Source organism: Symphalangus syndactylus, chromosome 14 (assembly GCF_028878055.3).
Source record: "Symphalangus syndactylus isolate Jambi chromosome 14, NHGRI_mSymSyn1-v2.1_pri, whole genome shotgun sequence".
NCBI lineage: Eukaryota > Metazoa > Chordata > Mammalia > Primates > Hylobatidae > Symphalangus > Symphalangus syndactylus.
The window spans coordinates 32,660,957-32,683,228 of record NC_072436.2 but is presented as its reverse complement, the minus strand read 5'-3'; the positions used below and the strand labels follow the sequence as shown (position 1 = coordinate 32,683,228).

General features: G+C 37.3%; 1 long non-coding RNA gene across 4 annotated transcripts in view; it reads right to left on the bottom strand.

The window, feature by feature from the left end:
* LOC134732324 (uncharacterized) overlaps positions 1 to 22,272 on the bottom strand; it is a 364,373-nt gene that overhangs the window by 244,959 nt on the left and 97,142 nt on the right. Inside the window, exon 2 of one of the 4 annotated variants that reach the window (XR_010115359.1) lies at positions 21,194 to 21,271. The exons of the other annotated variants lie outside the window; for them this stretch is intronic. This is a non-coding gene — a long non-coding RNA (uncharacterized lncRNA). The remainder of the gene's footprint in view (positions 1 to 21,193; positions 21,272 to 22,272) is intronic. 4 annotated transcript variants of the gene reach the window in all.

Here is a 22,272-nt window from a genome sequence, read left to right as displayed (position 1 = left end):
TTTTCCAGGTAGGTGAGATTGGCTGCTTTCTTCAGAGTGATTTCAGGGCCACCAAACTCTTCAGTCCTCAAAATACCTCTCCTAGTCTGATATCTGAGACATAATGTTAAAATTAAGGCATTTCTTGGCATACATCCTACAGAAGCCATACTCAATTCTCAGTTGCATGTACATTAGTATACATTTTGACCAGTGGATATAACTGTTTATCATAAGTACCATTAATTTTGAGATTGGATTTTAAAGTAAAAAGAGGAGGTCCAGGTGTCCCCACAGAACGCCAATAGGGCACAAAATATGAAGTGAAATTAACTGAAGACAAATTGTCCACACATGCATGTGGCTGGAAGTAGTTTTACATAAAAAGATATTCAAACCAAGGTGTAAAAACTTTTGTCTTTATGACACCAGTGCAGTGTTTTGAAAAGTGAAATATTAATCAGTAAGTTGTCTTGTCTAAATGGCCTGGAATGATTGGTTTGACAGACATTTTTATTTGCTTGATGAATCTGAATGGCTGATCTGGCAGTGCATAGAAGCAACCTAACATCAATGATGGGGATATGGCAGGAGAAATTGGAGTTGATTGATGGTATTCACAAAGTGAAGGTCTTTGATGATTGACTCTTGATATAGCAAATCTCGGAAGCCTCACTCACAGATCCCAGTCTTCAATGTTTCAGTGTTTATTAGGTATCGGAGCTGAGATTCTCAGTGAGGGATTAGACACACCAAGTGTCAAAGAACTGTTGGGAGCCATGCCCTAAGTAATTTGTTACTAATATTAGTTAAAATATATAAGTGTGCAAATGACTTACCATTACATAATTAAATCTAGATTCAAATTATCCCTTGTAAAAGATAACATCCGTTCTTTGTTCTCTCTATATTTTTTTTCTTGAGGGACAGGAAAGCCTGTGGGTATCTATAATCTTATTACATCAATTTGAGAGTCTCCTGTGAAGACATGTTGAGAACACTCTAGAGGACCAACAACTTACACTGCTTTGTATGTCTTAACTCACCATTACCAAATTATTCAGTAGTTTCCTTCTGTGAACATGGCTGGTTTGCCAATACAGAAAATATTTCTCCACTTTCAGAGCAAGTTTAACAAATTTGACTGACTTTTTCTAATATTCTGCCCCTACCCTGATAGGAAGCAAGCCACCCACTAGATATTTAGTAAACGCAATTTTGATTTTCAACCTAGACCCTTTTGTTAAAATTAAAATGTACAGAAGTTACTACAAAATCTTCTGATAAAATTTAAATGTAAGGAGCTAATCCAAGAAACAACTTGTTCTTACAGAAGACTTTCTTAAATTTAAGTCATGAATTCTGATGCGATCTGAACCAGTGGAGCATCGAAACAGTGAAAAAAAAAGGGGGGTATAAAATGAGATTCTGAGCCACCTGCCCACAAGTGGAAGGCATGAGGAGACAAATTGCTTCCAGCCACAATGGAAGAGATGCCACTCACACAAATGGGCTTCAGAATGTACACGCACAAACTCACACACCCATACACACCATGTACACACAAGGTATTCTGTTATTTCTATACTTTGTATGCAATTTAGATAGTGTGTGTTATCTATTGAAAGAAAGTAACAAAAAGCCATGGAAACTAGAGAACAAAGAAATGTGAAAGATTAGAAGGCAGGCTACATTTTGTCTGTCAGATTTCCAGGTTCTTGCTGTGAAATTACTCTTTCTGGTACTTTGCTTTCTTAACATATATTAGCTCTCACCTAAATCTTTCACAGTGCATTTAGAACTAAATACAGCATTAATATGTTCCTCTACGTGAAATGCTCCCTTAACTGTTACCTCCAGCAGTCATTTAACTGAATTTGATATGGAGAACACATTGACATTGTAAAGGTTAATGATGCAATGATTAACAATACTCATTTTCAGAAAATGGCTTTAGTCATTGTTTTATAGAACAAGGGGAACAACAATTTGTTCAGTAGTATTAAGTGTCTGGGAGAAGTGTCTCTTTTTATCCTAAATGAGGAGTATTATCGTTGTCCTCAAACACGTGAGTGCTCACAAATAATATGTAAAGTGGCTCCTGTTATGTCTTCTTCTATAGCTGGGCACAGAAGGGTTAAATGAGGCAAGTGCTTTCCTGGTGTAGGTGCAGCCCAGCATCAAATAATCAGAAATAGTCTAATCAGATAGACGGAGCTTGGTATTGAGAGTATGTGGTCACAGGCGGCATAAGCAGCTTCAGGTCTGAATTTACAAAGTGAAATCCATCAGGCAGATGGAATAGGGCAACCCAAGACCTAGGAGGAAGCAATATTTGGAATTCCTTATCCTAGGTGAGCAGCGTATTTGAAACATGAGTAAAAATAACTGTGAAAAGGTGAATCCTAGATAAATTTTAGAGAATTTAGATTAAAAAGTGAGTGTTCATCTTTAAACAAAAGTCAGAATTCTTTATTAATAATTAAGTTCAATATAAGAGCTCAAGATTACTGCCAACATGTGACTGTTCCATATGCCAATTTATCAGCTTTTTCCATATGTCCCCTTAGTATCAGTAATAGATATATATTCCTATCATTCTCACATTACAGATGCAGCAACCAAGACAGAGCAGTGAGGTGGCTTATACAAGGGTCACAGCTCCTACGTAGCAAATAGCCTACCCAGGTATAACTTGTTTTGATAAAGGCTCAGCTCAAAACGATTAAATAGCAGTTTTCCACTTCTTTGATTCTTTCATCATTGTTGATATTGTTATCACTATAATGAGTAGCAGCAGCAACCTCACCTTAATCTTGTTACACAGGCACCATTCCCTGATTTATTCGCTTTTCAAGGTTCCTATTCCTGATAGTCATCCAAAACAATGTTCCTCATGAAGAACTGTGGCTGTTAGAATTATATCTCAATTTATCTAAACAATCTAATAGTGTTGGGGAATTTATTACTCATTAAAAGTTCTGGTGAGGAAAACAAAAGCTCCCTGGATATTCCAAACAGAGGAAATTTAAGCAAAATACTTTTGTTACACAGGTGATGAGTAAGCTAGGAAGACTATCAGGTGAAAATGAGGCTTCTCTGTGGTAAACATCAGCTGAAAGGACTAAAAGACAATAGTGAGAGTGTGTGTTCCTGCAGCTAAAAACTTGAGGCCATCTAACAAGGGCTGAAACCAGGTCCAGGTACATTAGTGCAAGCTAGGACTGCAGAAAGGTTTGTCAAATTGCCAAGCATCACCCCGTAGTTACAGCTGAAACACAAAAAAAGGCTCAAGTCACCTCCAGAGATATCAGTGGAGACAGGGAGTGTTAGGCAGAGATGCTCTATTTTCCCCCTTCTTCCTGACCTCAGGAGGAAAGTAGCAAACTACCACATCATCAGGAAACAAGCTAGCACAGTAACCTGGGGAATTAAGCCTGGGGTTTACCCACCTTGCCCTACAGAGCAGAGCAGGAAAAGGGTGAGAAGAGGGTCCAAGGACAAGCAGAATAAGCGGCACAACAAACTTCAAATGAGAGCTGAGCTGCCTATTTTTTTTTTTTTTTTTTGAATGGAGGCGACCCCATCATCAGATCACCTAAACCGAATTTTTCATGAACCAAATAAGCTGTATTAGCTCCCTATCAATCACTGCTGCATGAAGTTACAACATATGTATTACTTACAGTTCTGGAGGTTGAAAGTCTGAAATAGGTCCGACTGGACTAAAAATCAAGATGCAGGCAGGACTGGATTCTTTTCTAGATTTCCTTGCCTTTTCCCTCTTCCAGACACCATCTGAATTCCTTGGCTCACGAGCCTCCTCCATCTTTAAAGCCACTGAATCTCCTTCATACTATCCGACTACCTGACATGCGCTTCTGCTTCCCTTTTAAAGACCCATTAAGGCCCCACCCAGTCAAGAACGCTAGTGATTACTTTGGCCCACCTGGATAATTCATGATTAGTTAATTAGCAACCTTAATTCCGTCTTTTACCTTCATTCCACTTTGTCTTGTGGGGTAATCTATCACAGTTTCTGGGGATTTGGGAGTGGCTACCTTGGGGTGGGGGGGGGCATTACTCTACCTAGTACATAGTCTATTATTTTAATTGTACTCTCTCAAGCATAATCTCTGATGTTGGCCAAAATTTATTGTGCTTATTTCATGCAATATAGTATCAGACAAGCAGAAAACTCATTTTATTTATGTTAATGAAATTTAATTGAATTTGACCAAAGGCCTTACTAAACCTACAAGGGCATGCTGGTACCTAGACATCATTTTGACTGCTTGGATGGTTATGTTCCTATTTTGCTTTTCCCCCAGGATTTTCTTTGTTCCAGACAGCTGAGCGTGCTTATGATTGGCTTCTATTTAGGCAAGGTGTCACTATTCTAAGCCCCAGAACTGAATGAAATGAAGGTCTACTTTCCTGTAAATTCAGATAATTGCATATTAGTATAACAAATTAGTTCAGCCCAAATGGATTTTATTTGTTTGTTGATCACTGTTGTTCAGTTGATTTGGCAAGGATTCCGGAGCTGAAAATGGCTGCTTGGGAGCACAAACGTACACTCTGGAATCCACTCTAGGGTTCTTTCCTCGGAAGTAGGTTCTAATCCTCACATTGAAATTCTGTCTTCTCACAGGTACTGATCCTGAGATAGATGAATTATTGGGTAGTGACATACCTATGAAGTGCAGAGAAACAACATTTGTCACTTTCTCCAAATACTCTTTTTTACTATAATTCTTTTTCTGATAATTTCACTGGTAGCTGGGAAGATACTTTGACAGTGGGAATATCATTATAAAAGTTTGAAATATTACATTTTAATTTAACTTATGAAAAATGTTCAATGAATATGACAATCCTACTAAAAAAAGTATTTTTAAATGCTTTGTTTGATTGTAATGAAACCTATAGAAATTCAAATCCTTTAAATTTAACTTTGCTTAATTGTATAATAGGTTTCACACATGACAGATCTCGTCAATTCATTCAAACACATATATCTTATTAAAAGTGAGGGCAATCATATTGATTTACAAAAAAGTACAGTTTCAATTGCCTGTGTTAGAATGTTTTTCCCACTTCTAGCTCTGTGACTTTGGGCAAGTTATTTAACCTCTCCATTTACATATTTTTTCTCATATATAAAGTGAAGAAATACACTATTACCCATTTCATAAAATAAATGTCAAGATAAAATAAGTGAATATGTGGAAAGCATTTAGGGTAATGCCTTTCACATAATAAAAACTATGTATCTTTGCTGCTACTATTAGAAGAGTGGATGCCTATTTCATTCAGATTTTTTTTCACTCAATTGAGGATTGCATGATAATGTATAAAGTGTACAATATATACTCCAGAACAAGGAGGGTGACCCATTGTCTTTTCTGCATGAGGCTTTCTATTGAACCAAAGCTTTGGAACTGGTCCATAATCTGCCTGCAAGGCTCTCTTTGGAGACATACTCTCCCTTAATTTAATTTAAAAATTGTCTATCTTGCTGAAAACCCCTCCACCTTAAAGCAAATGAGGAGTCCTTAGTCTACGTTTTTCTTTTCATAGGGCTAGATACATTCTAAAATAATGACGAATAACCAATTAAAAAAATAGATGGACTTTAAAATTAATCATGAAAACTAGAGATGCAGCATAAAATGAATAGCAGCAGTTCTGGGGAGGAAAACTGAATTGCTTTTGTGAATGAAGGTATGGCTACATACATGGTAAACCTTAAAAATGCATAGCAAAGCCTCTAGCTCCCCAAATATTTCCTCTCATATATTCTGAATAATGCTTCAGGTTCCACTATTAAAGCTTCAATAATTTCTTACCTAGTACATCTTTTAAAGCAATTCAGGACATTGCAATGCCTAACAAGAAATATAACATTGTTTTCTTTCTTCCTTTTTTTTTTTTTAATCTCAGCTGACAGTTCTTTGAGACTTACACTGCAGCCAGTTTGGGCACAGTCTTTTGGAAACTAGGTAAGCTTGGGGCATCTAAATTATTGAAGAGGTATTCAAGGCAAAGACAAGGAGTTAAATGGACAAGTTTTGGGAAAAAAAAAAAAAACTTTTCAAAGAAAAACCGAGCTTTTAATACAATAATAGTTAGGGCAGGCACCAAGTAGAAGGAACCAAAACTTTGTTTTCTGATTGAGAATTAGCAGCTGATATACCCTACATCATGGAACCAAAAGTGTGATTAGACCTTCATGGTCTTCACACAAAATCATAAATTTCACATGAGGAAAAAAGTTAGCTTGTTTAACTTAATAACGAGTTACTTTTCTTTGCTTCTCTATATATTCTATGAATAAAACATACTATAAAGATAGTAATCAAATAGGGAATATTTAATATTAAATAATTGTATGAATACAATCAAATATTAAAGGGCTAGAAAGTGATCAAATGCTACTTTGAACATTGTTTCACTGAATAATTTAAAATATGTTGTGTATTAAATTGGACAGCGAATTGTCCAACTTAATATACAACATATTTCTAATTATTATGTGCTACCCTAAGCAAAGAATTTCTGCATTATTTATGTGTATGTGTGTGTGTGTATGTTAACTAAAGTTTTAGACCCCTTTGTCTAATTTATCCCCCTTCTTTAAAATAAAAAATTGACTTTACCCATGTCATACCAGCAGGTTCTCTTCTTTGATATTTCCCCACAGCCTCCATAGGTCTTAAAAACATCATTCACAAAATTTGAAAAAATAATAACAGCTGAAAACATTACTCTCCCAAAATTATTTATTTCCGTAATTATCTCAGCAGGAAGAAAAAGTAATTTCTGGTTTGGCAGATTTGAATATTCAATTGGAATAACATCTGTTAGGGGTTTTTCCCAGTGTCCCACAAACTACACAATTTAGGATTTTCATGTTCTTTCATTATGTCTGACAATATGTGTCTCTTTTATCTGGCTTTTGTTTTCTCTTCTTAGTCACCCTAACATTCCTTTCCCAGCCCAGGTTACCCTACTGACTAGCAACATCCTTTCCTCCTGCTAAATGTCCACATTTCACATCAGTTATTTCTGGCTTCCTCTTAATTATTATTTTGTTAAACTAAATTCCTTTATGGTAAGCTAGTTTTTCATCAGAGCTATGGTTCTCAAACTTGGCTGCCTAGTGAAATAACCTGGAGACCTTATAAAAAGGCCTAAATCTGGACCTGGTGACATTAAATTAAATCAGAGACTGCGGAGGTGATGCCTTGACAGTTTTCTAAGCTCCTCAGGTGATGCCAATATACAGATAGAGTGGAGAATCACTGTGTGAAGCTTTCATCCCATAACCCTGAAGAATTATTTAATCTTTATTCATCTCCCTTCCAAGGCATCCATTAGCAGATTGAAGCAGGACAGGGATTTATCTCTTCGTTTGGTGATTATAGGTAAAAGTAGTCATTAACGTGATCATGGCAAGGTCCATCCACAGTAAAAAAAAAAAAACAAAAACAAGCTTATGTGTGTGCAGCTTCAGTACTTTTAGTCTACTGTCACATATTTTTCATTGCTTAAGAGTCTTACTCATTCACTGAAGTCACTGGAAAAATTTCAGCAGGAAAAGAGTATAAGCAGAGTTGCTCCTTAGGGAGACAACTCAAATGGCAATACGTACAAGACGAAGTAGAGGATCCCAGGACTAGCCCCCCCAAAAGTGGGTAAACTCAGAGAGTGATAATGAGTGCAAAGATGGTGAGAACACACCTTTCACCTACTGCCATCATCTGCTCAATGTTGGCAAGTATAATGAGTGAACAGACTTAGCTTTGCCTGTTCACTGAAATACAAAAAGGACAATCCCCCAGCAGTGGTTTCCAAACCTAAAGGCAAATTATCATCACTGACTACTTATAAAATCCCCATGTCCACTAAATTCCATGCTAATTAAATCATTATTAGGGCTGAGGCTAAGGCATCAGTGTTCTTTAAATTTTTTCCAAGTGGTTCCAATATGCATCCTATTATGGGAACCACTCTGCTAATAAGAGCAGAACTTTTCAGAGAACAACTCAAACTTTTTTGTATTCTGGCTATGGTTTTTGGCCATGTTGCGGGGGTAAAGAGAAGCATTCCAACTCTTCCCTCTACTATCCTCTAAGAGGCCTACACCTGTACTGAGACTGGTTGACTACAGATTGCAGAACTGATTTCTGATTATGTATTTTCTGTCTCCCTAGCTCTGCCCTAGCTTTGTCTTTAAAAGGACATTGCAAATCATGTAAGGAATTATTAAAAGGTGACATGCCCCAAATTTGATTACATGGACCTAACTCTAGACATTATTTTCTAGGTAAGTAATCAGTTTTTCCTTTTAGTAGTCAATAAATGAAATCCAATTGTCAAATATCTTCAAGAGCCACATTATTTCATCGGTCCAGCCAGTAGTGGTATGCAGTTGACTTGATGATTCTCCTTTATTAGAGCCTAGAAAAATTGAGATTTTTTTAAAGTTGTCTTACCTCAAAGCCTTTGCAAACAGTTATCTCATGGTGCACAACATCTCATAGTAGTAATTGAGAAATTGGGAAGAGAAAATAGCTTGTGTTCCTTTCCATTCAGAAAGTTCAAGTCCAGTTGAGAAAATCAAACATACACTTAAAGGTATTTTAGTGATTCTCAATTTTTAGGATGGCTATGAACCACCCAGCATGGTAGGAAAATGTAGATCCATAGGCATTATTTTTAAAATTTATGGTTTAATAGTTCCTTTGTGTTTTCCTGTAATTTCCAGGTTTATCAATCTGCTTTGATGATTATGCTGTAAATAACTTTGTAAGTCTCAATGTGCTTATATATAAAATAACAATATTAATAGCACCAACTTTTTATGGTAACTGAATTATATAATTTATGAAAAGCACTTAACAGTGCTAGGTATATGATAAGTGACAGCCAAGTTACATATGTTATATGTCAATTCATGTGGTATTGTGTTAGATTATTTTATATTATAAATAAATGCAAAACATTTTATGTAAAGAAGCTTAAACGATAAAAAGTGAGGGATGCAGACAAATGGTCAAGGTCAGCTGGAGTTAATTAAATAAGTCTTCATCGTGTTGGTAGTTTTAAACAGCCTTGAATAAGCAGTAAAAAAAAAAAAATAGCAATTACTCCTCTTAAGAAAAATTACACTTTACAATAAGTGAGAACATCACAACTAATTTGGCTGAATCACCTTGTTATTCTTACAAAATTTTCCAGCTTTATGGCAATGTATTATAATATTGTAATTTAACATTTTTGAACAATGCTTTTTGAGAACCATCTTATATCATTAAGAGTTTCTGGTTCGTGTGCATATTTTGATCAAGTAAAAGGCAAAGTAGTATCAGTCTAAAGCTGTCCTTGATTGTATGCATGTGGACCTAATGCAATGGAAAGTGAAGAAACCATCTTGGCTTTTACGGTAATTGCAAGAGCCAGTGCTATCCACAGGGACTTTACCAGCTCCAGAGCAGTGGCTACAGCCATTTGGCTAAGTACTCTGAGTTAAGAAAATATGCAAATACTTTGTACAGTCTAGCTTTGGGGATCTCGACTACTTCAATATCACCATTCTAGTCAAGTGGATACATTCTCTTGTAATGCCCACAAGAGCAATAATAAAGTAGTTGTCTGAAAAAAAAAAAAAAAAACAGTAACAAAGCACCAAGAAAGACCCCACAGGATTCAGGGTTTATAGCTCTCTAAAAAGGCAGGTTATGAAGAGCTTCAAGCCCCAAACATTGATATCCACACTGACTTTTTTCTCATACAGAAAGAATGCCTTGTTTTATTTAAGACAGGACATAGAAATCTATAGTCATCCTGAAACAACACCAGGCATTTGACGTGGTAGACTGTGGTAAGCCTCTATGTAGGCACTCTGTTTCGCGGTTTTATATACAAAAATTTATAGTAATCTAAATCCATTGATTCAAATCACAAATATTTATTGAGTACCCACTATATACTAGTTAAGGTTACATGTGCCTTGGGAAAATAAAGACAAATAAGACCTTCTTCTATGCAAAAATTATGTGCAATCTAGGGGAGATTGGCATGTGCACAAACATAATAGAAAACATAAGTGATACTTGATTTTTTTAAAAAAAGATGTCTGCATAAAGCCTTGGCATTAAAGCAAATACCTTAACGGAGGTAGAAACTATGTTATAAAAATCTAGAGAACATTTTCAATTTATAGATGCCTCTCATGCCTAAATCCTGAGTGTGGAGAATAAGATTAAGCAAAGATAGTTTTAAAATGCCCCCACAGTGATTCTCATAAGCTCACTCTCACCTGTAGTAAACCACCCAATTAAAGGGAAGAAGAGTTCTTTCTGTCTGGGGTGATCATGGATGGTCTTAAGAAAGGGTAACTTGGAAATAATTCCTTAAAGTATTTCAGACAAAGCAATCTTTGAAAAGAAAATGTGTATATTTCACAAGAATATATGACAATTTCAAAAGCATGGGGCAGAAAGTTCATGATTACTGATTTTGAGAGGGCACCTACCTTAAAAGCCCTTGTAAACATACTTTCTATACAGTGATGCTTTCGTGTAATGAATGGGAAAGGAGAAGAGAGACACCTCAAGACCACCTCTTTACTGAGGGCATCTGTAGGGACACTGGTATGGTTAAACCAATGTGGTATGTGCAGGGCCAGCTTCATGGGTGTGTGGCCAGTGCAGTTCTAAGAGACTTGCACCCAGGGGGTTAATGCTCTGCCATTGTCTTGAAACTATTAATGATTTCATCTTTGAAATTTGTGGTTTGCAAGTGAAATCCAATGGGACAATGGAACAAATACTGGCTTTTACTCTTGGTTCATGGGCAACGCCATCTCCCACCATCTCCCTGCCTCTCCAGCACAGATTCTCAACCACTGGCTCCCAGCTCCCTGAGGTCTCGGCTTGCGCAGACTTGACATTTTCTCCCCTGCCCAAGGATTAATACAGCTCTCTTCCTAGAGCAGGGATTGCCTTCAGGAGGATACCTGCATGCAGTCATGGTCCTTCAACCCTAGTAGGGGCCTGGGCAAAGTCATGAGGAAACTCAGGGTTGGATATGCACACTCCACGGTGCCTCAGTGTGACATGATCCCTGTCCCAAGCTAGCAGCCCCACAGCTGTTGGGCAAGTGACTTAGTGGGGATGAGGCTCTGGGCTGGCCCACCCCAGATGCAGGTACTGAGCATGCCTGGTTTGTAATCCCTTGAGGATCGACTATCTACCATGGACTGGGATGACAAGCTGAGGGAAAGGGAGATCGACATCCTCATTCATGGCCAATAAATATGTCAGTTCAGCAGCTGGAAGGAGGGAGAACTCAGTGGCTGGTAAGTCATAAATGGACACGGATTCCTGGGCCAGTGCCCTGGGTGCATGGGGACTGTACACAACCCCTGCAAGTATCTGCATGTTGCAAAGAGGGTTATAGTAAATGGAAACTTTTTTTTAATGCAATGTCAAAACAGAGTTGTGAGAAGAAAAAAAATTTTATATTTTAGTACTTTTTATGTTTTTAGTATACAAATACATTATAAACACCCTCCCACAAAGGTATCATTATCCCCATTTTCCTGCTATTACAACAAGGAGTCCTGAATTTTCATTTGCACTGGGCTGCCCAAATTATGTGGCTGGTCCTGGATCTATGATGGCTTTTATCTAAGTAACCTGGGTCTAAATAAGGCCATATGGCAAAATTCACATGCTTGCCAATATTTGGTCCTTTTCTTTTTTGGGTATATCAATAGACTATATTCTGGCCCTTTGCGTAAAGACAAGTTTTGTAGTGAATTTCTCACGGACAGAACATGATTGGAAGTGAGGTGGTCACCTACAAGCCAAGACAATGAACAGGTAGGCCTTCTCTTTTGCTTGGTCCATCTTCTAGTTACACAGGAGACTGAGTTTCCAGATTGATGGATCTGGGACCCTCAATGACTTCATTATACAGAAACTCACCCCAAGCCTTCTCAATCCCCATGGACCCAACAGACATTAAACTCAGTGAAAAATAAATTTTAGTTGTGCTGAACAATTTAAATTGGGGAGATGTTTGTCACTTACTCTACCTCAACTTAATACAAATCATGAAAAAAGTCAGCAAACAGTACTTATCTGGCTCTACTTCTAACGAAAACAGAAAAGCTCTGTCTTAAATCAAATTCCTTCTGAAGCCATTTTGGAAGCCTTAGGGCATGAGTTGCATATATTCTGAAAATTGTACTATGAAAAAATCATGTGAACTTTACCTTCTTCTCTTGTCTTGATATATCTTTAAAAAAAAAAAAAGAAAAAAAAAGATAAGGGTACCCCATTTAACCTTGGGATGTAGGCTTCGGATCAAATTCAGAAAAGCAGGATGGCAACAGATAGACATGATAGAGAGGAAGCAGGGAAAGTGTTACTTCTGCATGTGAATTGGAAAGTTAAAACAAATCCATCAGGACTTAGAATGTGACTCATCAGTTGTTTGCATAGCGTCCAAGTAAAATTTGAATCTATGAACTTGGAGTAAAGAGAAGGAAATACTCCAGATCCGTAGATTCTATGAAAAGCCTTGAACCTTCAAAACTAGTTAGCCTTGCTTGTCCAGGCTTTCAGCTCCTTACATATTCAATTTTATTCATGGACAGATGTGCTGCTAAAAGGTTGAACTCTGGCTGTCAGAGCATTACAATGGAAATGGCCACATTCACAGATGAAGGGCATGATTATTGTTCTATTTCTAAGCTCCATGATTATTGTAGGTAAAAAGAAAAATTAGCTCTGAATTTCTGTCTCAATTAAGCCATTTGATAACCATGAAGAAATAAAAACATAGGAGTTTATCCAAGTATATATTTGGATTTCACATAACCCATGGAAGAAAAAAAAATCCTAGATTTAGTCATCTTTCACCTAAAACATGAAACCAAGGCATAGGTTCTGTTTTATAATGTTTTAAATACAAGTAGTCCTCACTTGGCACAGTAGTATGGGACTGTAAAAATGCTAATAAAACCTGAAATCTACAAAAGGATCTTAATAATCAATGTGAAATATTTCAATTATTCCATGACCTTTACAATTTTTATCAAAACATTAAATCACTGTCAGTTATACATTTATAGAACATTTTTTAAAGTAGAACTAATATCTTTGAACATTATATTTTAAAATATTAGAAACATGGGAATTAAAGTTTAAGAATAGTTTGACGTTGGGCACAATGGCTCACGCCTGTAATCCCAGCACTTTGGGAGGCTGAGGTGGGTGGATCATGAGGTCAAGAGATCGAGACCATCCTGGCCAACATGGTGAAACCCCATCTCTATTAAAAATACAAAAATTAGCTGGGAGTGGTGGTGCACACCTGTAGTCCCAGCTACTCGGGAGGCTGAGGCAGAAGAATCGCTTGAACCCAGGAGGCGGAGGTTGCAGTGAGCTGAGATTGCGCTACTGCAGTCCAGCCTGGCAACAAAGTGAGACTCCGTCTCAAGAAAAAAAAAAAAAAAGAGTAATTTGAACATTGCTTCCCTGCCTGTTGTTGTATAACTTGATAAAGAACAGGTATCTCTTCTATGCCTTGGCAAAGTGTCATATTCCTTTCTAAGTATGGATCAGCTTCTAATATTTAACTTCTTGTAATTTCAGTGTCATAAAATATTTTCAAGTGCATTTTTTACACAAGCGCAAACTTTGCTGTCTAGGTGCGAACTAAGTAACAGATGTTTAGTGGCCAATAACCAACAGACTTTGAAAAAAATTATATGATTGGTCAGTCTTCATGATGTGCATCTGTCTTTGTGTAGTGATTCATGGACTGAAGAGCTATAGCAGTGAAGTTTGTACTTCTATCCAATTACAGTGCACATAGCATGTTTACTGAAACCATGTTGTTGGGGACTGGTGTTACTTAATTAAAGCATTGTACCAGAAATGTATGCAAATTGGAATCATATAAACAGAGGGCTGCCTGCATGTTGAAATATTTTTAAATACATAAAATAATTTAGTTTCAGATATTATTCAGCATTTTTGCCCATGTTTTCCATAACAAACACCTCTTTAATTTCTTTTATAAAATCACTATTATTATCAATTAATGTCCAAATATCAGATATGAATGTGTAACAGTTGTTATAAAATATTATGTATTGCTGGCCGGGTGTGGTGGCTCATGCCTGTAATCCCAGCACTTTGGGAGGCCGAGGCAGGTGGATCACGAGGTCAGGAGATCAAGACCATCCTGGCTAACACGGTGAAACCCCGTCACTATTAAAAATACAAAAAAATTAGCTGGGCATGGTGGCGGATGCCTGTAGTCCCAGCTACTCGGGAGGCTGAGACAGGAGAATGGTGTGAACCTGGGAGGCAGAGCTTGCAGTGAGCTGAGATCTCGCCACTGCACTCCAGCCTGGGTGACAGAGTGAGACTCCGTCTCTTAAAAAAAAAAAAAAAATTATGTATTGCTTCACCTAAAGTCAGTTGAATTGAGCAAAATTGACTCATTTACTTTATTAAAAGTTAACTAATTGTCGAATTACATTGTACAGCATCAAACACATGGACCCACTATTTTCATAGAAGAAAGCAAACCTAGATGGACTACTGTAATAAAATACTTTATTACAGTTCCACATAGGCTTAGAGAGGGCATAGATTTTACAACTCAGCACAATAACACAAGTTCTCTCTCCAGTTCACCTGAAACATTAATGTTAACTGAATGATGCACTTGATATTTTTAGTCCTTTACTGCACAGTTTCTCTTTGCAATTTTCAGTGTTTCGGATTTTCCCACATGTTAGAGTTGGATAATATGGATCATGTGATACAGGGATAGAAACCTTAGACATGTAGTTAAACTGCCATGTGAGTTTCATCTCTGATGCTCTCTAGGGTGAAGATAGTGGAGAGGAAGAAGAATAACATTTATTAACCTGTATTTGCCCTTTATATATGCTATTTCACTTAATTTTCGTAGCCACCATATGATGAAAGCATCGTTATCCCTATTTTAAAATAAGAAATAGAGTCTCAGAGAGAGAATGTACATTGCTGAAGGACACAAAGCTAGTAAGCGATGGCCTGGAGATTTATGTCCAGTTTTGTCTAATCCCAATATTCACAACATTTTTTATACCAGCAGGTAAAACGCTTTTTCATTCATTGCAGATATTTTATTTGATGTATAATTGGAATGATGAAAAGAGACAAAAGACAGCCAGTTACAATAATCACAAATTCATCAATATCATGGCATAATATTGTGTTGTGCATCATAAAAACACCTACAGTGATTATGTTATTCACATTATCCCACAGGACTACACCAAGGCCTTAATAGAACTATTCATTGACAGATCCTGCTTAATCCCAAATGGATTTAGTGATAACACTGAACATCTGTGGTTGTCGCCTACTATATATTCAACTCATCTTAAGCAAGGCTCTTGGAAGGAGAGGCACAATTCCAGCCCTGCCTAACTGAACTTGTTTTTAGAATATAATGAGATATTACAATCCAAGAGCCTTATAAACTTCAACATATTCTATGGAATACATTATTATGAAGTTGTATGTATTTTTTGCAGGTAACAATACAGTGATATTCTCAATAGGTAATTTAAAGAATAATTTGATTTCATGTGCCTAGATCACTTGAGACAAACTCCATTTGCTCATACACAAATGTGGTTGATCTGAAAAAAATCATTCTCACAAGTGCCTTTAACATTTGCTATATAACAATAAGTAAGAAAGGTAGCCGTCTAGTCATACACTGCTGGCACTACAGAATTAAGGCATGCTGCCTCTAGGTGGGTCTCCATTCTGATATATTCATTGGTCATCATTTTGAGTGATATAAATGAGTAATACCTCAGAAAGCTAGCAAGCTAACATTTTCCTGAAGGCATAAGATATTTTAAGAAATAACCTTATAGCAAGTCTAACATTAATGTGAAATACTGTGAATTAAAAATCCCTGAACTGGGAAATAACAGAAATGCCAGTTTCTAGAGACTGTGGAAATCAACACATTCTACTGTATTTGTCCTCACAACTTCAACTTGCTATATAAATGGAAAAATAAATTTATGTCTTTCAGGTCTAAAGCAAATAAACCAGAAGTTTGAGTTACATATTGCTATAAAAAAGGGCCAATGAATTGGTGTCCTTTGCGATAAATAGTAAGAACAAACATACACATATTTTTAGCCATTCAGACTTATTTTTATTTACTTATAACATTCATTTTCTTTTTAGAGGCTTTAAGGTATCTCATTGAAAATTCTAACAAAAGCCCTTGAGAGATACAAAGTAACACTGTAAACATTTAACACACAACACAACTGAGATAAGGAGTCAGTAATTTATCCAAAACAAACAGAAAAAATAATAATAATAAAGTGGATCCTTGTATAAGATAATTTTAAGCCCCTGGAATTGTTTTCTCTAGTACAATTGTACAATTAGTGAACATTGACAAATATTGATTGCTTAGAATGTACTGCCACTTGCTAAGTACCTTTCTTAAGACCTGCCACCCTTTGTAAGTTGATTTTCTTCAGAGGGGATCCTGAAATTAAACAAAACAATCCCAAATTGTTTTAGAATTACATTGAAAAGATGATGTTGCTTTTAGAATCAGATTGTTATAGGACTTTTGGGGTGTCGATTTTCTGGCCAGAAACCTCTGTGGCTGGTGGTGCCTTTGCTCGAGTTCTTGCTTGCATCCGGGTAAAATGAGGTATGCAGACACGTGGAAGGTGAACAAGATGAAAAGAAGCTTTATTCAGCGTTACAACAGATCAGAGGAGACCCACAGTGGGTAGCTCCTCTCTGCCGGCAGGTCATCTCTGCAGCTCTCAGCAGAGAAGGTAGGTAGCTCCTCCTGGCAGCTCTAAGCAGAGAGGGTAGCTCCTCTCTGCATCTGGCCTTCCCATCATCTCCAGCTCTCAGCAGAGAGGCGTACTTCTCTCCGCAGCTGGCTATCCTGTCGCCTCTCTGACTTCTTCTCCTCTGGCCTTCCTCTGCCCTGCTCAGGCTGCGCCCAGGGCTTTTATGGACCTCAGAGGGGAGGATGTGCTTGCTGATTGGTCCATGGGTGGCTATGGGTGGCCCAGAAGAGGACCACCCACTCTGGTCGGTGGAACTGGTAGTCCAGCCCCCAGCCTTCAGGCCCTCCCTGGCTTGAAGGTCCCCTTACTTGGCATCTGTCACCTTCTGCCCAGGAATAAATCTGCCTCCTGTTGCAATTCACGGCCCCAGGGCTCAGCACCAACCCCCACTCAGAGATAAGAGCATGCACCGGGATCCAAGAGAGGCCAGGCAGAAGAAGCAAACACCTCCAAGCCTGCAGGGATATGGGTCTTTCCTGGGGCCCCCAAGGGTGCAGGCTGCAGAAACACCAGGGTCCTGCACCTGGGATGGCGGTCACAGCTGCAACCGGAAGCTCCCAACCTGCCAACCCGGAGCCTCCGATCCACAGCCACAGTTTGGGCAGATGCAGGGGCAGCTGGGAAACTCTTTCCCCACTTCAGAAGGGGCAGAACTCCCAACAGCTCCGTGAAATGTGCAGCCCCAGTCGCACCTCTCTGTTGCATCAGGCGTGATAGCAGCAGCCACTGCCATCAATATCAGGGGTGTATAATCTGTAAGCATATTAGAATAAGCAGAGGTCATATACATAATTGACAGCTGTAAGAGGAGAGTGGTTGGTGTGTCAGAGATGTTATAAATGGCACAGTTTAGGGTATTGTCAACATTCAGGATGTGGCCATGGGAGTAGATTGCTGAAACAGAGTAGAGATGATAAAACCAGGGGAGTTGAAAAGAGCAGGAAGTCTGACACTATGATTCAGAAAAGGTTCCCTGGATAGAGCTTTACTCTTTCAGATCATGGCCAGTCTAATGGGGTTCACAGCATTCTGGATGTTCCTTTCCTGCCTTATCTGTTTTGTTTTTCCCTTTTTGCAAAGACTGGCTCTAAAACTGGCAAAGTTGATCAAGCCAGATATTTTAAAATAATTTACAACTCTTTCTCGTTGCTTGATTTTCACAGTTATTCCAGATTTCAGTTATTTTATATCTTAAATCTCAGTTATATTTCTCTTCATCCCTTCCCCTCTGTCTTTGTTTTTCAAAGCTGCTTTTCAAGCTTTTGTATTTCCAGTTGGACTATTTTTAAAGCCTTATAACACCAACCTTCATTTCAATTAATCTAACATGACTGTTGTAGTAATCTTCCAAAAATGAACCTTTTCTTTTTCAAATTCCATAGCTACATATTGCCTCAATGCTCTCTGAAAACTCCAGTGTCATCATCTGTCTGTATCATTATCTTACTAATGGAATTATTATTCCACTAGATTTTCTAAGTTGGATCCTCTTCCTCTTCCTTAGTTTTTTATGTAGAAGTTGCTGATTTTTCTACTTTTGATTCAGCTCAAATCAAATGTGGTTAGTGCAATTTCAAAACCATTACAGTTTCATCCTTAAACACAAATTCTTTTTTTAAAGTTCACACCAACATACATTTTGTCCTATAACCCTCCTTCAGTGGCTTCCCTAACTGGTTCTAGAAGAAGAGGTTCCAGAAGTTGACTTAGTGATTGATGGATAAAGATTGAACTTTTGAGTTCCAGATAGCCTGTGAAAAATTCGCCAGGGGATTAACTTCTTCTCTGCTTTTTCTTTTTTCTTTTTCTTTTCTCCCTTTAGTAATTTATTTTATTTTCTCATCCTTTTCTTTCTCCCTCTTGCTGCATCCCTCCTTTTTTCTCTCCTTTCCCTTGTTTTTCTTGTTTTCTTTATTTCTCATCTAGCAAGAAGGAAGACAGGGCAGACAAGTGAGGTAAGGAGATTACACAGGCAATTCCATGTCTATGAAGATCTAGGAAGAACATCAAACTCTTCACTTCAGTGACCTGCAGAAATATAGATCCTGTTCTATCATTTCTACCAATTTTCAAGTTTCACCCGTTCTCCTGTACTCTTCTTTCTGTCAGATTTCTACTTTCTTGTAGAATTCTTCATTCTGGTTCATATGTAAATTTGAGGTAAGTTTTTTAGTTAAAGGGGAAAACACTTTTTTTTTTACAATACTTTATGAGTAGAGTAGAATTCACTGACATTTCAGTCGGGAAAGAATTGGGATGGATGAGTGAAGGCTAGAACATTTTTTATTGTACTAAAAATATTTTTCAAATAGAATAGAAGGTTTCATCACTTTTAAAATAGTTTTCAGCCTCCGTATTGTAGGTGAATTTTACTGTCATTTCTCACTTTACACAAGTTCTCTTTGTTTATTTCCTCTCATTTTTCCTACGCATATGTCCTCCCTTCATCTTCCCCTTCTTCTCTTCCTTTAGCCCTTTAAAATCAGGAAGCAAAGATCATTTTGTTATTGTTTATTGTCTTATAAAAGTTAGCTTCCTTCATCTCCAAGATCTTGAGGTCTGTCTCCCTCCATGCCCATGTAATTTATGAAGGTAATTTTATCAACTGTAAACGTCAAAAATTCATGAATAGAGCTGAGAATAAACTTTTATTTTGAGATTTCTCTTTCCCTGAATTCACTTTGCTTACTTTTACAGCAGGATCAAGATGCTGTGTTCCCTATCGTTCCTCATTAACATTTAATTACTAAATCCTGACACTCTCTTGTTCGTTTAACGGTCAACTTTACTGAGCAATTTTCTCTACAGTTTTTAGTTTGGTACTAGGGATCTTGAGAGAAATATTACAGTGATTTTATGATGTGAAGCTTAAATAATTTTAGAGGCCTTCTTGTATACAAAATGGTGATTATAAACAGATATGACATTAAATATTTATAATCAGTAATCACAACAAACTGCAGATTTTAAAAAGCTAACCAATGCCCCAAACAACTTAAAAATAAAACACAAAATGAGATAATATTTGTATTCATTAATAGCCTTGCCATGCTCTATTCCATTCCTCCTTCCCTGTCCTACATTTTTGGCTGCAAAATCACACCTTTGTAAGACAAGACATTTATACTAAGTTCTATATAGAATAAAAGAAAATAATGTGTTATTTCACCATGGTATTTGTTTATTCACTGTAGTCTATTTCTACTTCACAAGTCATTACTGGTGATATCATGAACATTTTTAGGATTCTTGTCAAATTTAGGAAAATGTCTATTGAGCTTCATTCACAGATGAGTTCCGAGTTTCTTAACATTGCAAGTTTTCTTACAGTGACTAATCTAAATACTCTTAACTGCTGTCACTTGTTAACAAGTTTCTTGCTGATGTCTTATTGTGGTTGTGTATTATACATCTTAGGTTGTCTTCACTGGCCTCTGAATTTCCTGACAACCTTTCTTTAGCCCACCTCTTTATGTCAGTAGCCATCAACAACACCTGACTAGAGGACAAGTGTGATAGGGCCACTGGTATTGCGACAGCCTGAGCTTAACCAACTGTGGTTAAAATATGACACTTGGTCAAATTTTACTACAATAGATGACCAAGTAAACACATTGCTAGGGCTCCTCATAAGAGAGACAGGCTAGCAAGGGGTCTTGAAATGAAAGTTTGTTTAACTTCATGGCAATTTGTTAACTCTTTCTCTCGTTCCTGCTCTTAAGAAACTTCCAGAACATTATGATATTTGATCCACATAAGAAGCTTTACATCATGAATTTTGTTTATGTTTTCCTTCCCTGATAGTAATAGTTGTATACATTACCCATATGTTGGATGACATCCCAATAATAGTTAACAATAGTAATATATAATAGTTCCCCTGAAATAAAGAATTTGTATCAAAATACTGGAAACAATATAATTTTATATGTGGACACAGTAATGCGATTGCCAACCTATGCAATGGAGTCTTGCATTAACGATATCCTATAGCAAAGTAATTTAAATTACATTTAAGTCAATGAATTGATTGCCCTGATCTAAAATTAGCATATATCAGTAGTAAATAATGAATCTGATTTTCTCCTTCAATGACCTCTTCCCTCTGGTACTTAACTTTTAACTTAAGGTTGTGAAAATAGGGAAGAAGTTCCCGGCAATACCCACACAGCCACAAATCCAAATGCCTCATCTCCCCCACATCACTGCTTCAGGTACCATGATTCTGTTGAATAATATCACTTATCTCTCTATTTCCTGAGGCAGAACACAGGAAGCCAGGATACTCACATTGTGTCCACTTGCATATGCTTTCCGCTTTTCAGTTTCATGGTCAGTTCCCTAGTTCAGGCTTTTCTGTTCATTTATCTGGGTTAGAATAAAAGACCCCTTAAGTTGACCACTACCTCTGAGATGCTTTCCTCATCTGAAAATTAATTTGATTTCAGCATTATAGAAATGCACTTTGCAAGACACCTTGGATGTTATTCCTGTTCTTAAATTTCATCAGTCTTCTCATGGCTTCCAAGAAGTAATTTGAATTTATTTTCACAGGTTACAAGACACTTTATGTTCTGCTCTGGCCTCTATACCTTGACCCTAGCAGTTCATACGTGTGAACAATAGTGTCACTTAGTTTCAATAGATGACCATTTAAAAGATGCTGACACAGTGCCTTCTTAGAACACTTTGGAGAATGACATCAATCCAGAAAACTGAGGCTCAGCCTGTAATCTCTCTAGTTCCAGTCAAGACTTTAATCCTTCCGCTTCATCTCCACAAACTCTCTCCCAGCCATCCATACTCCTCTTTCTAATCCACCTAGATTATTTAAAAGGCCATATTAAGTCAACTGCTTGACACCAGTCTCAGCTATTCCAAAACTACTGATATGGGCCACTTTTATATTTTATCCACTATAATTTGTATGCATGCCATAGTCCTTTACTTTCAATTTTCATCCTACTGACACAATACCTTGATCACCTGCTTCTGCACTTGGAAGGACCATGAGAAGATTTTAATACTCCTTTGTCTGCTCTTCTCCATTTTCCCCATGTAGCTGTTTTATTTGTATCAAATTGCCATTCTTATTCATTCAGAGCCCAGAAAAGTGCCTTAAGCAAAGTAGTGTATTGGAGAATGCTTTGAATTAGGGAATAGAATTCTTATCCCAGTTCTGCCAATGATCTCTTTATATTAGACAAGATATAGCATCTCATGCTTTTAAGTTTGGATTAGATATTAGAGAAATCCTGTTCCTCTGTTACCACTGAGAAGACTCAGCACTTCAGAGAGTATAAGTTATATGCAGCCACAGCTAGTTTAATGAGTCTAGTCTAGAACTCAGATCTCTTGGAGCCACCAGC